At 33.1% G+C, this 13,152-nt stretch overlaps 1 protein-coding gene across 2 annotated transcripts in view; it reads left to right on the top strand.

Moving 5' to 3' along the window:
- The first annotated feature begins 8,995 nt into the window (after positions 1-8,995).
- Positions 8,996-13,152, top strand: part of LOC145241407 (potassium voltage-gated channel subfamily KQT member 1-like) — a 268,765-nt gene continuing 264,608 nt past the window's right edge. Inside the window, exon 1 of one of the 2 annotated variants that reach the window (XM_080104335.1) lies at positions 8,996-9,334. The gene's annotated coding sequence lies outside the window, so the exon portion shown is untranslated. The remainder of the gene's footprint in view (positions 9,335-13,152) is intronic. The other variant, XM_080104334.1, reaches the window with a different exon arrangement.

The raw sequence follows: 13,152 nt of genomic DNA, 5'->3' as shown, positions 1-13,152 counted from the left end.
CGAAAAATGATCAAATAGAAAATTAATTATTGATGAAAATAGTTTTAAAAAATTGCAAGTTATGCTTAAATAATTCATAGAATATGTCTTATGATAACAGGGTAGGCAACTGCAGACTGTTGTGTTACATTGCACACTCCCAAATGATGGCATCTCAACGAATCGTGAAATTACATGTTTTATGTAATAAATCGTGAAAGTACATGTTTTATGTAATAAATCGTGAAAGTACATGTTTTATGTAATTATGCTGTAATATGTTACTATTTGCAACATGAAAATTCAGTAGATAACATGGGTTTTTAATGACAATTGCCATAAAAATTAAGTAGATAACATTGGTTTTAATGGCAATTGACATAAAAATTAAGTAGATAACATTGGTTTTTAATGGCATTGACATAAAAATAAAGTAGATAACATTGGTTTTTAATGGCAATTGACATAAAAATTAAGTAGATAACATTGGTTTTTAATTGCAATTGACATAAAAATTAAGTAGATAACATTGGTTTTAATGGCAATTGACATAAAAATTAAGTAGATAACATTGGTTTTTAATGGCATTGACATAAAAATAAAGTAGATAACATTGGTTTTTAATGGCAATTGACATAAAAATTAAGTAGATAACATTGGTTTTTAATTGGAATTGACATAAAAATTAAGTAGATAACATTGGTTTTTAATGGCAATTGACATAAAAATTAAATAGATAACATTGGTTTTTAATGGCAATTGACATAAAAATTAAGTAGATAACATTGGTTTTTAATGGCAATTGACATAAAAATTAAGTAGATAACATTGGTTTTTAATTGGAATTGACATAAAAATTAAGTAGATAACATTAGTTTTTAATGGCAATTGACATAAATATTAAATAGATAACATTGGTTTTTAATGTCAATTGACATAAGCATTAAGTAGATAACATTGGTTTTTAATGGCAATTGACATAAAAATTAAGTAGATAACATTGGGTTTTAATTGGAATTGACATAAAAATTAAGTAGATAACATTGGTTTTTAATGGCAATTGACATAAAAATTAAATAGATAACATTGGTTTTTAATGGCAATTGACATAAAAATTAAGTAGATAACATTGGTTTTTAATGGCAATTGACATAAAAATTAAGTAGATAACATTGGTTTTTAATTGGAATTGACATAAAAATTAAGTAGATAACATTAGTTTTTAATGGCAATTGACATAAATATTAAATAGATAACATTGGTTTTTAATGTCAATTGACATAAGCATTAAGTAGATAACATTGGTTTTTAATGGCAATTGACATAAAAATTAAGTAGATAACATTGGTTTTTAATTGGAATTGACATAAAAATAAAGTAGATAACATTGCTTTTTAATGACAGTTGACATAAAAATTAAGTAGATAACATTGTTTTTAATGGCAATTGGCATAAAAATTAAGTAGATAACATTGGTTTTAATGGCAATTGACATAAAAATTAAGTAGATAGCATTGGTTTTTAATGGCAATTGACATAAAAATTAAGTAGATAACATTGCTTTTAATTGCAATTGACATAAAATTAAGTAGATTACATTGGTTTAAATGGCAATAGACATAAAAAATAAGTAGATAACATTATTTTTTTATGGCAATTGACACAGGAATTAAGTAGATAACATTGGTTTTTAATGTCAATTGACATAAAAATTCAGCAGATAACATTGGTTTTAATGGCAATTGACATAAAAATTAAGTAGATAACATTGGTTTTTAATGGCAATTGACATAAAAATAAAGTTATTTTTATTTTTACACAGTGATCACCACTTATCAAGGCCCGGATGCCACTCAGGGATACGGGTTATTGCAAGTACATCACGTTAGTGTGGAGATTTGATGAAGTGTTTACTTAAGGGGGCGGTTCATTAGGAATTTATTAACGTTGGACTTGAACACATCCAAGTTGTAGTCCGGTGGGAAGCAGGCAGACAGAACAGAGTTCCACAGGCGTGCAGTTCTAAGAAAGAAGCTTTGTTCATGGAATCCGCGCTTTGATTTAGGCACAGATAAAGAGTGGGGAAAACTTTTGATAGTGGATTCAGCTAGACGGGTGTTTTTCGTGAAAGATTGGCGAGGGGGGACCAGAGATTGGAGTTCAGACGAGCACCTGCCATGGAAATAACGATAAAACAAGGATAGGCTCGCAACGTCTCTTCTGTGGGAGAGAGGTTGCAGGGTAGAGAAAAGGGCATCCCCCACTAAGCCACGAAGTGTATTTTCTACTCTGTCAAGGCAAGATAGGCTGTTTTTAGCAGCTTCTGCCCAGATATGACAAAAGTATTCCATCCTTGGACGTACTTGGCTTTTATATAGATAGAGAATTCTTCTGGAGCGGTAGAAGGATCCCACCATCTTTCCAGCGACCTTGGCAACAGACTTGATGTAAGTGTTCCATTTCAGATCAGGAGTAAAGGTCAAACCCAGAAGCTTGTCAAACACGGTAGTAGATAACATTGGTTTTAATGGCAATTGACATAAAAATTAAGTAGATAACATTGGTTTTTAATGACAATTGCCATAAAAATTAAGTAGATAACATTGGTTTTTAATGGCAATTGACATAAAAATTAAATAGATAACATTGGTTTTTAATGGCAATTGACATAAAAATTAAATAGATAACATTGTTTTTTAATGGCAATTGGCATACAAATTAAGTAGATAACATTGATTTTGAATGGCAATTGACATAAAAATTAAGTAGATAGCATTGGTTTTTAATGGCAATTGACATAAAAATTAAGTAGACAACATTGGTTTTTAATGGCAATTGACATAAAAATTAAGTAGATAACATTGGTTTTTAATGGCAATTGACATAAAAATTAAGTAGATAACATTGGTTATAATTGCAATTGACATAAATTTAAGTAGACACCATTGGTTTTTAATGGCAATTGACATAAAATTTAAGCAGATAACATCGGTTTTTAATGTCAATTGACATAAGCATTAAGTAGATAACATTGGTTTTAATGGCAATTGACATAAAAATTAAGTAGATAATATTAGTTTATAATGAAAATTCAACTTTACGGCTTTCCATTTTCTTTTTTATTCTGAAGAAGCGCCACATATTCTCGGTGTTATTAAAGGAAGAGGAATTTTCCTGAAAATGTCAAAGTGAAAACTTGACGTGATTTCCAAATAAATTCCGTGGCATTTCATGGATATGCTGTTTAAATGTTGGAAGCGTGTGGGGGAGGTTTGCTGGTGGCGTTGACTTTCTTGAGAGAATATCGTGGTGTTGATGTTTCTATTGCAAATAGATGGGAAGATCATCAAGTGAAGTTAATCATATAAGTCGATCATACTGATGAGGTTATTATTATTATGATGTTAGCGAGCAAATGCTCATAACTATATCTGTTCATGCAAATCTTCAAAGAGAGTGGAGAGTGAGAGGAGAGATCTCAGACACAAAAAAGGTCATCCATCTGGTACTGACTAGGCTCAACGTTGCTTAACTCCAATGATCTAACGATAACCAGTGTGTCACTTTTTTTTTTTCATTTTTCTTAAACTTTTTCTTCTAGGGGATAGGACATCCAACCAGATGTCTGACATTTACCCCTATTTTAGTGAGTCCAACCAAGAGATCTTTTCAGGATTCTAGCCGTCCCTTTCAGTGCAATCGTTTGTATTTCACTTGCACTTGGTTCACCGGGTATGCTTGCTATGTACTTTTTAAAGTTCTTTTTCATAAGCCCAGTTGCTCCTATGATGACTGGTATAATTGAAACGTCTTTTAATTTCCAATTTCGTTTCATATCATACATAAGTCCTTGATACTTTGTAATCTTTTCCCTCTCAACTCTGTTAAGCCTTGTATCATTGGGTACACTGACCTCTATTACGGTCGCTTTTTTGTTTGCTCTGTCCCAAATCACTATATCTGGTTTAACAGCTGCGTTTTCAAGATATGTGTCACTCTTTTTTTTTTTCATTTTTCTTAAACTTTTTCTTCTAGGGGATGGGACATCCAACCAGATGTCTGACATTTACCCCTATTTTAGTGAGTCCAACCAAGAGATCTTTTCAGGATTCTAGCCGTCCCTTTCAGTGCAATCGTTTGTATTTCACTTGCACTTGGTTCACCGGGTATGCTTGCTATGTACTTTTTAAAGTTCTTTTTCATAAGCCCAGTTGCTCCTATGATGACTGGTATCACTTCAGGGAGGTCAGAATTCTTGATTTTCTCTTGTAGGATCTCATTCGACGTTCTGCTCCATTTTTCAAACTTTGAATAATGGTAGCAATATAATAATACCTTCTTTTGTGCAACTGTCCAGGGTTGGGTTTTTAGGCCTCTTCTGTTTCCTTTTCTTGTAGTTGTACATGATGGTTTGGGGCCAGGATCTAATTCACGATCTGTTGGCTGATCCAAGTGGACCTCTGTCATGGTAGTGCCATTATCTGAGGTAAGACGGTTCACACCTTCAAATACCTTTTCTCGTCTGGTGTGTGAACGAGGTAAGGGACCCTTTTTATCCTGGGCGACGGCCAGCCAGTATGTATTATTTTTGGTATTCATTTTCATTTTATTTCCTCATTGTCAGCGGCTTTTGATTTAATATTCAAAGCTACCCCCTATAAATAGAGGGGTTTCCCCTATCCGCAACCTGGGGACGCTCTGTATGGCTTGAGGATACAGCACAACAATACCTGATATGATGTTTCAATTCATGTTGTCCTTAACAGTGATAAGCAGTTTCTTTGTATCTTGTATTTGCCGAATTTTTTAATTTTTATATTAAAAACAATTTTCAATTTTAATTAATCCTCGGTCTCCCTCTTTCCACTGTATACAGAGTCGCTCAATATTCTGCTATAGTGTCTTGTGCATGATCTTTTCACTGTTAGCTTATTCATACTGTTTACTGAGTTCTTCCTTCGCTCAGTTATGGAGAGTCCTGAGTATCTTACCACCTAGATATTTATCCATTCCAATAAGTTTCTGCTGTGTAATTCAATTCCAAGAAGTATTCTCGTATTTCTAACTTGTTTTCTTATTATATCTACGCCGTAATCACGTTGAAAAACCGGTTTTCATTAGATCACCAAAGTTAAACCATTTGGAAATATTACGTGCTGCATTTATTCACATGAGCGGATATGTACAATACCTAAAGGAGATGAACACTCCCATGTTTTGCTTGGCCTGCACCAGTGGTCTGACACTGCTACCTCGACTGTCCTACATCTATTTGTCCATTCTTTCAACGTGGCCATACCATCATAGTCTTCTGTTCTGCACACCTCTCCCTATATTTTCTATATTTAATCTTCCTGTGAGATCATCAGACCTAAACGTATCATTTAACCTCTCATTATTACACATTCCTCATATCATTTTTATCCATGCATATTCTCAATCCTCATTCGAGAGATTTTGCTTCCACACTTTATCACATTTCATCACACTTCATCACATTTCATCACACTTCAGACACATGCCTGAAAGACTCTTAACTTAGTCTACAATGCTAACATTCTACTGGTTAGTAATGGCACTGTAAACTAAAGTAAGCATATATCAGGCATGTGTACGCAGTGTGATTATGCATTAAAGTGGAATCTAGCCAGTGAGGCTTGAGGACATGCATAGCATGGAGAGAAATGGGATGAGAATGATACGATGGTTGTGTGATAAAAATGTAATTTTTAAGGACGAGCTCAGTTCACATAACTCCAGAGGAAGATTAAATATACACAGTATTAGGAGATCTGCAAAGAACAGGAGACTATGATGGTATGGCCACATTGAAAGAATGCATGAGACTCTTGGGTCAGTTAAGGCAGAAGTCCTGTCCACAAGGGAAGATCAAGAAAACATGAAAGAAGTGATAAAAATGGACTTAGGGAAAGAGGGATAAATAAATACCTGGTCAGAAATAGATTAGCTTGGAAGTCAATTTCTTAAATCCACCCAACATATGGCAGCATATAAAACTGACATTAAACCCATAATGATGCCGGTTTGGTGGGGATGATGATAATGATGATGATGATGATGAAGATGATGATGGTGGTGGTGGTGGTGGTGGTGGTGGTGGTGGTGGTGGTGGTGGTGGTAATGATGATGATACTTTGGGGAAGCTTATGGTATCTCAAATTCCGATCATTGCCAGCAAGCAAGCAATGGTCAATGGATGTTCCAATAACGCAAACGAATTTGCAGTAGTTATTGAACGAGCTGAAGAGTGGTGGAAATCTAGTGTGACTTGTTACTCAAACTCCAGGGAATACTAATTGTCATTACCAGCGTGCAATCACTGATAAGGGTTTATGTAGGAGTCAGCGAATAATAAAATCCTATAATCTGACACTACCTCCCCGGACACAAAAATAAAATTCCTGTGGCACCGGCATTGGTTGGTGCCACAGAAAATGATCATGAAGAGTTTAGGAGGATGGAAGAACCAAGGAGGGAGAGTACCATTGAGACTTCCACTTAAATCCTGGGGAGGCTTATTGTCGCGCAAATTCCAGAGAAAGCCAATGATGATTATGAGAGAGAGGGACAAATAAAGACCTGGCGGAAATATGTTAGTTTCAAAATCAATTTCTAAAAAATCGTCCAACATTTTCAGACAGAAAGCCGATGATGATGATGATGATGATGATGATGATGATGATGATGATTGTTGCTGTTGTTTATCATTATTCATCCATTCATTTAGAATGATGCAAATGAGTATTGTTGGTATTCATTTCCCCGATGTCTTTCTAATTGGAAGTCTTTTCAGAAAGACATCGAGTACTTACGAGAATGACCACGTGAAGGTTGTCAGCATCTCTAAGTGGATTCAAACATGGCACACCCAGGTTGTCAGTCCGTATTGTTAACCACTTAGCAACCGTCACCTCCATGATGATGATGATGATGATGATGATGACGACGACGACGACGACGAAGCTTCTGCTATATAATAAAGTTTTAATGAGTGTTCTCGTTCTTGCCTAATGATCCCGGCTGTGTTTATACGTGTCTCTAGCTCCTTTTCACTTTTTTTTTGCTAATAGTTTCGCATCATCCGTATACATAAGGTGCTTCATTTCTTTCCATTTTGTCACTGTGTGATATCTGTTTTCGACAATTATTAGCTGGCTATTATCCAGATCAAAGCACTCATTACGCTGATTGCTGTAAATTGGGTCCGGCATCTGAGGGCTCCCTCATCTGGGCTAATCTACTTTACTGATTAAACTTTATTCTAGATCGATGATTCAACATGGACACTTCGTCAATTGCGTCCATTGGCGCTGACTTTAATAGTGGTCTAATTGCAGCAAAATATTAAAAGACCTGACTCAGAAAAAAAACAAAAAAACACACAACATAAAGAGGTTAAATAGAACTGAAAGCTAGTAGAAAAGAAAAGAAATAATGATAAAAATTTTTAAGTTAACCTCTGCCGCCCTCGCCCTACTCACTCGGCTACTTTTCCTCTTGGTCACCATAAACTGGTGCCGCACCAAATAAACAAGGAGGGTCAAGGAGGATGAAAAGACTAAGGAGAAAAAAAAAATCCCAGACCTCTGCTGGATAAGTGCGAGGAGTACTGGGATCTTGGGAGGGCTTATTGCCAGCCATATCCCAGTGAACACCAATGATCGCTACCAATGAGGAATCAATGGTAGATGGCTATTGCGATTACGCGAATTCATTTGCAAAAGTTGTCGAGAGAGATTGAGAGTTCTGAAAATCTGGGGAAAATTATTGTCACTCAGACTCCAGTGAACACCATAGACTGTTTTCAAAGAGAATTGTTAGATGATGGCCTATGTGAAAACTTCTAGGGAGTAATAATAATACGAGGGGCGTTCCAAAAGTAATGCCTCCTATTTTTTTATTCCAGCCCGAATGAATAAGAGGGGATGACAAATAAAATTGTTATAATGACTGAAATTATGCATTCATGACCTGAAAGTTTCATCTCTCTGTTGCAGATATTAATGGTGTGAATTTTTTTAAAATCGGTTCAGCCTCTCTCTTTCTCTCTTTCTCTCTCTCTCTCTCTCTCTCTCTCTCTCTCTCTCGCTCACACACAAACACACACACACACACACACACACACACACACACACACACACACACACTTCCTTTTATATTATAGTAGATTTATCCCTTTTTCTTAAATCCTAAAAATGTAACGGGTCTAAAATATAATGTATGATATGTCATTAGTTACGTCAAATGTAATTCGTTTTAAATATAACATACCAATTTTATTAACTATTTAAAAACTGTACCTGATTTTAATAGCTATTTACCTGGTTTGATTAGCTATTTAGCTGGTTCGTTTGCTATTTAAAATGTATATATTTGAAAATTACTGATTTAAAATGTTTATAGATCTTCATAAGGTAGCTGTTTATATTAGCTAGTTACCTCGTTTTATTAGCTATTTAAAATGGACCTCGTTTTAAACATGATGTACCTGGTTTTATCAGTTATTTTAAATCGTATTCTCTTCCCTTTCTCAAAATCTTAACTTCGTTATTCTTGCAGTTTTCGTTTGTTTACATTTATTTTTTATTTTTAGTTTCATCTCTATTATTATTTTTTTTATTCTTTTGCCGAAAAATATCTACATCTGACTCCAAGTCCATCCTTTCATCGAAAGACGGCGACGCAGATGCAACAAAATAATAAAGATCCCTCTTTATTCTTCTTATCGAAACTAGGAATGCAGAAAATTCCGAAGATGAGCTCACTGAGGAGTGAGGAGGAGGAGGAGGAGGAGGAGCAACGATGCAGACAACAAGAGCCAAATCAGACGAAAAAAGGGAGGAGGAGGGTGATGAGTATGAGGATGCTGCTGTAGCGAGAGGAGGAAGATGAAGAGGAGGAAGAAGTGACCGAAAGAAAAAACTGAGACGCTAGAGTGGGAGGATGCAGAGGAGGAGGAGGAGGAGGAGGAGGAGGAGGAGGAGGAGGTAGCATTGTCAGTATTTAAAAATCTACACAAGGAAGGGTAGGAGAACGTGTGAGATGGCTGTCTACAGGAGCTGGAATATGTTCTCCGGGAGGAGGCAAGACGCTATAGGAAATAAAAAAGGAGAAGGAAAGAATAGATAGATAAAACAAAACCAAGCGAAACCAAAACCAACGATGCATGTCAGAAAGAAGTGAACGTTGAACGTGTAGAAGAAAGAAAAAGAAGAAGAAAATACAAGAATATAAAAAAAAAGAAAAAACAACAAAAACCTAACTCTAGATTCTAGTCAACCGTAAAAACGCGCCCCCACCCCGAAATGGACACGAAAGAGATAAACAACACTATGTAAGTACACATGTATATGTACGTAACTCCGTATATACATATGTATGTATGTTTTCATGTATGTATGTATGTATGTATGTATGTATGTATGTATGTATGTATGTATGTATGTATGTATAGCATTGTTTCCAGTCGTCCTGAACCTCCAATTGCCACTGGTATTTAACAATGCAGATTCAACAGAGGTGTGGTTGTGATTGCGCAACACTTGCCACAAAAACTTTCATGCGCAGGCATCCTTGCAATGGGTATTCATAGTATGTCAAGACTGAAGGCAGCTACTATATATGTATGTATGTATGTATATATGTATGTATGTATGTATGTATATATGTATGTATGTATGTATGTATGTATGTATGTATAAATCTCAGCGAGCATGTAACGAACACCTTTGCACGTGTTGCTGATTATTTGTGTTGATAATTTCTGTTATATGATCGTTAACAAGAGAAACCAAACGTTATATAGACAAAACAAGGGTTCTTATATTTGAGCTGTGGAATCATTCATACCTGGCGCTCTCAACTCCTCTTATCTAACCAACAGTAATAATAAGTGAGACATAAAGTCACTCTTAGTAGAAGTTCGTTTAAGCAACACTCGTTTAATTGAAATTAGTATGAATTGCAACAAAGACACGTATTAACATATGTTAATATTTTTCACCACAGAAGTGCTTATATATATATATATATATATATATATATATATATAAAGTGTGTTTATATATACATATATATATATATATATAAACACACTTTATATATATATATATATATATATCTATATATATAAACACAATATATATATAAACACATTATATATATATATAAACACACTTTATATATATATGTGTATATATGTATATATATATATATATATATATATATATATATATATATATATGTAAAATAAAAGAAATTAAAACTGTAAGTTGAAATTTACAATATAATTTATTGTTCGACTGAATACTCCAAAAAACAATTTAAATTTAAATTGCTTTTAGGAGTATTCAGTCGAACAATAAATTTGACTGGAATTTGTTTTTTTTGTGTGACATTTCCACCCCAAACAAGGCACATTACCACTTTGGTGTAGGGGGCTACTATTAGGGGCAACGGTAATGGGCTACTATGTAGGGATTTGGGCAGCAAGATGTCGGTTCACGTTACACTTGAACTTCTGCACGTCAGTACAGTTGGGGAAGCAGGTACCTGGAATGGAATTCCAAAGTCTAGCGGTTCTGGGAAAGAAACTACTGGAGTAGAAAGATCTTTTAAATCTAGGGATCTCTACTGTGTTGGGTGGGATTTCGCTGCCTGTCGGGTTTGTCGAGGCTGTTTACGTCGTGAGGGCACAAGTGCTTGATTGTAAATTCAACTTACAGTTTTAATTTCTTTTCTCTTATAACGGGCTCTACTGTCTATTGTGTATGTATTGAGCTTTATTATTTGGTTGGGATTAAAATATCTATACATAAATACTATTCTTAAAATATAATTATATATAATTATATATGATTATATAATTATTATATATAATTATATATGATATATAATTATTATATATAATTATTATATATAATTATATAATTATTATATATAATTATTATATATAATTATATAATTATCCACTGACACGTGAGAGTAGATAATTATATTTTAAAAATAATATATATGCCACTCCCCATGTGGGGGTACCAAATTGGTTCAAGGGAAAATTAGTCCAAACACGCATTTAGGTAAAAATGCACTTTCGTAAATAATTGAATTGATTCAAGACGTATCGCAAAAAGAAAAGCAAACAATAAATATAAATACTTGGTATTCATATTAGATTGAAGTTTACTGTTGCTTATATCAGGCTCGTAAACACTGCATCTCTTATGATGTATATATAAAATTCAAAATTACAATTAAATTTGCCAAAATGATCCAAGATGGTAAAATTAAAGTATATTATAAATATTAAAGAATTAATATTTATAAAATTATCTCAGCCAGATGTAAAAGCTCGATGAAACCAAATAGGAAATAGAGCTTATTGCTAATTTCTACCCTCTGATGAGAAGGAAAGTATTTCTTCGAAACTCCGCGGATTAAGGACTATCCATTTATCTAGTGTTTCCTTTTTAGATTAAATATGTTTTTAACTCATTTCAAAGTGTTTTTTAACATATTTTATTAACTGTTTGCTCATATATATATATATATATATATATATATATATATATATATATATATATATATACAGAGAGATAAAGAGAGAAAGAGAGAGAGAGAGAGAGAAAGATTGAGAGAGACAGAGAGATTGAAAGAGATAGAGAGAGGGAGCGAGGGAGAGAGAGATATGTATATTAGTGAGGAAAATATATCAATATCTTCCCCGATTGCAATACAATTACCGATTCCGTACTAAATTACAATTACCGATTCCGATTCTTTATAAATCTCTAAATATTTAACTATAAAATCGTTATTTTGCTTCGATTACGGTAAAAAACCTAACCCAAATTTGCGCATATTTTTCCAAGTGTAAAAATTACACTTTTGTGGGTGATCTATACATTTTAGATTTACTTTAGATTTTTTTTCATTTTAGAGTTACAAATCAATAAATATTTATTATTTTATTATTACTACCAGTAAAGAATGATTTTGTTTTAAACAAAGTCAAATAAAAAAAATAATAATTAGAAGAATCGTTTTTGGCATTGGAAAAATATGGACATATTTTTCCGATTCCAATATCCCCAAAAGTTCCGATTAATCGTCCCAAGACTAATGTATATATATATATATATATATATATATATATATATATATATATATATATATATATATATATATATATACGCATATACTAATACACACACACACACACACACACACACACACACACACACACACACACATATATATATATATATATATATGCATTAGTATATGCGTATATATTTATATGTACGTGGAATTTCATATATATATATATGTGTGTGTGTGTGTGTGTGTATATATATATATATATATATATAATTTTAACCAAAATTTACTTATAAAATTTACTTTTAAAATTATTGTCTTTTTCATTACAGAAGTGATATATATAGGTCTTACTCTCTCTCTCTCTCTCTCTCTCTCTCTCTCTATATATATATATATATATATATATATATATATATATATATATATATATATATATAGACCTCATTCGCAGACGGCGGTTTCGCAGTATCATCATGTCTTTTCAATGCTGTTAGAGCCGATAAAAATATTCGATATTAGAAATGCGACCGTTTGTACAGTAGTCAGCAACCTTACCTATATAAACTAATATATACAAAAGCTCGTGCACTTTTATATATATGCACACATTTATATACGTGCATATATAATATATATATATATATATATATATATATATATGTGCGTGTATGTGTGTGCGTGCGCACGCGCGCGCGTGTGTGTACGTATATATACAAAGATGTATACACAAACTTACATCTGTAAGACATATGTATATATATGCTTTCATAAACACAATATATGTATAAATCCAAAAACAACACAAGAAAATACAACTTCGTTATGTATGGGTCGTGGAATTGCATTAATCTACAAAAGATCTAGCTAATTTGCATATGCTTTTAAGCATTCATTTTAATGAATTCATTATTAGTTCTTTTTTCCGTTTTCTCATGGAATGGCCATCTTTAGTTACCTATTTCGTGTAATTATATTCATGCAGATATTCTACATAATTTATACTTCAATAATATTTGTGTAAAAAGGTTAGAGTAATCACAAACCTCTTTC

Source organism: Euprymna scolopes, chromosome 20 (genome assembly GCF_053919585.1).
Source record: "Euprymna scolopes isolate OS-2025 chromosome 20, ASM5391958v1, whole genome shotgun sequence".
Taxonomy (NCBI): domain Eukaryota; kingdom Metazoa; phylum Mollusca; class Cephalopoda; order Sepiida; family Sepiolidae; genus Euprymna; species Euprymna scolopes.
This window is presented reverse-complemented; position numbering and strand designations above follow the sequence as displayed.